The sequence below is a fragment of the Octodon degus genome, unplaced genomic scaffold, assembly GCF_000260255.1.
Source record: "Octodon degus isolate 3935 unplaced genomic scaffold, OctDeg1.0 scaffold00194, whole genome shotgun sequence".
Taxonomy (NCBI): Eukaryota; Metazoa; Chordata; class Mammalia; order Rodentia; family Octodontidae; genus Octodon; species Octodon degus.
This window is the reverse complement of record NW_004524770.1, coordinates 1038266-1043498: the sequence shown is the minus strand read 5'-3', so window position 1 is coordinate 1043498 and position 5233 is coordinate 1038266. Positions and strand designations below refer to the sequence as shown.

General features: G+C 58.9%; 1 protein-coding gene across 1 annotated transcript in view; it reads right to left on the bottom strand.

Moving 5' to 3' along the window:
• The window catches only part of Nkain4 (sodium/potassium transporting ATPase interacting 4), a 13605-nt gene that overhangs the window by 7721 nt on the left and 651 nt on the right, over positions 1–5233 (bottom strand). The window lies entirely within an intron of this gene.

Sequence of the window (5233 nt, the reverse complement as noted above, 5' to 3'; positions counted from 1 at the left end):
CATTCATTCATCTTTCACCGGGCTCCCCATTCATTAGCTGCAGCAGAGAAAGCAAGAGAAAACCCTGCTAGATCCACATCTGGATCTGGCAGAGCTGCCACATTTGGGAGAAGAAAGGCATGTACAGCAAGGGCTGGAAGGGGTGGGCACTTCTGGGGGGAACAGCAGAGCTGATCATAGCATCCCCTGATGTCAGGGAACCCACCCCAGAACTAAGAGGCACCAGGAGAGCTAAGGAGATGTCTCTGGCCCAGCGCAATATCTGGTGCTCAAAGGCAGAAGAGTTTGCTCTCAGCAGGCCCCCCAAGCAGGATGGGCTGAGACCCAGCAAGGTCCAAGCTGGGCAGGCATTGGAGTAGAGTGAGCACAGAGGAAAAGGGAAGCCTCTACAACATGGCCTTGTGGCACTGTGACTAGGGATGGAGCTGCCCAGGGTCACAGAGTCAGCAGGCCACAGATGTCCACTCCAAGCAGAACACAGATCCTTCTTGTCCAGCTCCTCTCCACTGTTCTGGGCTGTGTCCTCCAGCTGCAGGAAGCAGCTGCTGTGGGAACATTCCTGGCATAGCCAAGGACCCAAGGTTGTGGCAGCCATATGCAGAAAGTGTCAGGAGAGAGCCACTCCTGCAGGGGCGAGGGCCCCGGGCAACAGCAGGAGGGCCTGCTGGGTGCAAAGGCGGAGGCACAACGAGCCAGCACAGAGCCTTCAGGACACTCATCCTCTTGGATGCCGCACCCTCTGAGCATGCAGCGCTCAACCCATGCAGCCCAGCCTCCCTGCGGTGGCCCTGGATGTCAGTGGATGGATGCTCCCTTCATGTACGTTCCCGCAGCCCTGTGCAAGCCCTTCTTAATGGTGCAGCTGGAGTAGCTCTTTGTGGGGCAACGTGTTTGTGGAGGCAGCTCCTTCCCTGGGCCCTGCTCCACCCACATTGCTGCCTCTGCCGAGCACATCCTGGGCAGACCTGTGCCTGTAGCGGTGGCTGTGCCCCCTGGAGCTCGCACCAGACCTGGCCCTGGGAAGGGGACTCTGCAGAATCTGGGCCAGCACACAGCAGGTGCTCAGTGAGTGCTGGGAGCCTGGCTTCCGAGAAGCACCCCAGATGGTGGGGTGGCCAAGGGCAGTGGGGATCGGGTTCTCCCTCTGCCTTCCACTCTTACAGAACCCAAGGCTCCAGCCCATGGGCTCAGGGCAAGAGCTAGACCCAGGGAGGGAGCATGGGGGCAGGGAATTAGCACCCTGGCCTCCCAGTGATGCCACTGCGTCCTTCTTCAAAGCATCACCAATGCAGGGGCACTGGGGCCTATGCTCCAGCACCGCTGGTTCTGCAGTGAAGGCCTGGCCTGCACAGTGGAGGGTAGGTGGGAAGAAGGCCACACACCCCAGGACAGCCTGCCTGGCCCTCATGAGCTACCCCATGGCCACCACACGTCAAGGACCCCGCTTAGGCCATTTGCCCAGCCTTTGCTCAGACATGACCAGAGAGTTTGTCTGGGATACATGTGGCCCTGCATGTGCATAAGAGCACAGAGCACAGTGTGCACATGTGTGTGTGTGTGTGTGTGTGTGCGTGTGCACACACCCATGTATATATGCAGATAGGGTGAGGAAGAGGCAGGGTGACAGGTCATGTTGGGTCACAGGGACTGTAGCTTCTTCGCCTCGCTGTCTCTGGACACGCTGTCACATGGTGGTACCGTCATACTCTTTTGAAGGCAAGATCCTTTCTGTGACTCCTGCTGAAGCCCAGCAGGACCTCTCCTCCTCAAGCTCAGGCCCATTCCCTGACAGCTGGGCCTGGAGTTTGGGACCAAAGACTTTGACCAACCGGGTGGGGTCGATGCTCAGCAGTGCCAGGATCCCACAGCCAGGGGCTAACAGAGCAAGAGATTCACCACCCCGGGGGGAGGGGGGGCGTCCTGGGTACTGGTCGCTCAAGGGGAAACGTCAGTGGGTCTTCTAGACCGGCCCTCTGACAGTTTCAACCGGGCCTGGCCTGGCCCCAGAGTCTGCACAGTGAGCTCTCAAGGAGCAGGTGACAACGCTATGGCTCACAGCCCAGACAGACAGGCCCGTGCCCCACACCGCACCCTGCCACCCCCAGATCTACCCTGTATGCCCCGCTGGCCTGGGCTCCTCCCTTTCAGGTGCAGGACTCCTTCCCCAGAACCCCACACAGCCACCCTCATCTGAGCCCCTGCTTGGGAAGGCTCCGCTGCTCCAGCTCTGCGTCCCGCAGGACAGCCCTCTCTTGGGCAGGGAACTCTGGTCTCCAGCTAGCATCTCCACTCCTGGAGGGCCGGGCCCCTCCATTCCTACCGACTCTGGCCAGTGCCCCCTGCTTGGCCCAGGGTCAAGCTGCCCCACCTCCCAGCTATACTCTGAACCTTGCTGCTTTTAAATGCTCCTGACGTGAAGGACCCACGTGCAGTTGACCTATGAAACGACTTGCCCACCCTCAGAGTTGCTTCCAAGGCCAGCATACCAGCCCCTTCCATGTGCTGCCCAGGGTCTGCACCAGAGAGGAGACCACCAAGCTGCTGCAACCCGAGGTGAGCACTCCCACCTGCCCCTTGAGGGTGGCAGCTCCACAGCTCTCATGTCCTGATCTACAGCTACCTGGGAACCAACCCCAGAGCAGTGGGGAGTGCTCAGGTTCCGACTGGCTCGGGGTGTGCCAGAGGGACACCAGGGGTACCTCGGGACACCCACACAGCAAGGCCAGGGGCTGTGACTCGGCTCTGGCTTCAAGGCAGCGAACATCACAACAAGCCACAGCTCAGAGGCCAGTAGGTCTTGACAGCTGGGGTCTGCCTCTGCCAGCAGGAAACAGAAGAAATGAAACATTTCAAACTGGTCCAAGCTGACAGAACCTTAGTGCTGCTAGAAACACCATAGTTGGGACTGGCATCTGGGACCCGCAGTGTCACCAGTGCACACAACTTGCAGCCCCTCCTGGGCCCTCAGCAGCAGTAGCAAGATCCCTCCACACCCATCCTGGGCAGTCAGCACACACTGACCTGAGGGCCAGTTTGTTTCACAGCGCCCCAGACAGGGAGCCTTTGAAGGCCTTGCGACTTCTTACCTCAGAATGAGCCTCCAATGACCCTCTGCGACGGCCAGGTTCAGCTGGCCTTTGCCCCACATGGCCCCCATGGCCAGAGGAGGCCTCACACAGAAGTTTCTCTATTATAAAGATTTTGGGCAAAGAAAACAGCACCTGAGAGCAGAGGCCCTCTGAGCCCTGAGCCTGCAAGGCAACCATGAGCAGGACGCACTCAGCCTGGAGGCCCCATCCTGCCTCACACTGCCTGGCTGAGGGGCCAGAAGCCAGGCACCCCACATGTGGGGAGATTCTGCAGTCCCAGGTGGGTGTGGCTTGGGCAGACACCCAAGCCCCAGGGCATTCCTCCTGCCCAGAGTAGGGGTGTCTGCCCTGCCTGCACCCTACCAAGAGGATGGGAGGATAAAAACAGCCTCCAGCACCCCCCAGGGGAACCCAAGGCCCACTGTGCCTCCCCAGCACATGATGTCCCAGCTGGGAGCTGAGACCAGCTGTACACAACTTTGTGGTGGCCTCAGGAAGGAGAGACCCAGCAGCCTGGAGATGTCCTGGCTGTGAGGTGCTGCGCTGGGTCCTTCCCGTCGCTTCACTGCCTTGTGGCCACGGTAATGAGGCCAAGGCCTCACTGTGAAGCTGGGCAACGGAGAGCCACTTCAAGACCCAGCCCCAGCCCCTTTCGTGGGCCCCAACTCTCGGGTCACAGCAGAAGGAGGCCTGGGAATGGCTGGGTAGACACAGAAGGCTCCAAACGGATGATGCTCACATTGTTCTTTAGGGAGAGATGCTTGGGCCCTTTGTCCTGTAACTTGGTAACAAGAAAACTCTCGCTCCTCAGGACACACACACACACACACACACACACACGCGCGCGCGCCCGCGCGCGCCCGTGCACTTTCCCTGGCCCTCCACTGACAGACAGCAAGCAGAGTGGTGGGCGGTAGGAGGCCTCTTCCTCCCTGAGGCGGGGAGGGATGAGTGGATAGCTCCTACTGCCAGGCAGGCAAGGACAAAAAGCCTTTGAGAGGCTCCCCCTGCCTTTCAGCTCGCTGCTCCAAGCAAAGGGACACAGATCGGCCCAAGCCCTGGCTTGCCTGGCTAACAGGGAGTCTGGGAGCAGCCCCCATCTAGGGAAGACCTATGCCCTTGAAGCCAAGATGATCCTTCCCTCTTGGGGAACCAGATTTCCAAGGGCCTGTCCAGAATGCCTGTCCATCCTGGTCCACAGCAGACAAAGCTGGCTTGGGACCTGACCCTCCACACCCCAGAGCCACATCCTTCCAGGCTCCTCTTCTGGTTGAACACCTGTTTCTCCAGCTTGTACCTCAGCCTACATCTCAACCCCCTAGAGTATCTTCACACCAAATGTAGCACCGGGAAGCCCATTCCTAAACCCCCCAAAAGGCGCTGCACTTCCTCTACCCAGACTGGCCACAGACCCTGAACCTCAAGCTAGCTGAACTCACCCCTGCCCTCTGCCGGCACCTGAGCCCCTCCTGAAAGGCAGTTTCAGGACTGCTTCAACGCCCCAGGGTCCCTCGTTCAGAGAGGGGTGACTCACCACCTGTGTGGCTCCAAACAGCACAGCCGGGGTTGCCCAAATTTTCCCTTTAAAACTTCTTAGGGGGGCCAGGGAGATAGCTCAGTGGAATAAGTGCTTGCACAAGGTTCTGAGTTTGATCCCTGGTACCACCAAAAAAAAAAAAACAAAAACAAAAACAAAAAAACCCCAAAAACTTCTTGGGAACAACTGCTTCCTTTTCTGGACCTTGAGGTTCCAAAGGATAAGCCAGTACCCTGGCCGGTGGGGCCCACAACCCACACCCAGTCTTGGAGACAACAAAGTGGCATTCCCTTTTTAAGACCGGAGATCCAGCGCCCATTAGCATCCAGCAGAGGCCCCTCCAGCCCTGGCTGCTACAACCTTTGTTCAGCCCCCTCCTCCCAGGGCAGCTGCATTCCAGGCTTTCGGTCCCTGGGGATCCAGAGTCAAAGGCCAGGGAAAGTTAGCCAAGGGACACCAAGTTCTCTGACAAAGCTTTGACCCAGGGGGCCTGCTCATCGCCAGGCACAAAAGTGTGGGCCCAGGGGCTGGGGAGATGGCTCAGTGGAATAAGAGCTTCCCTGGCAAGCACAAGGGCCTGAGTTCAATCCCCCGCTCCACAAAAAAA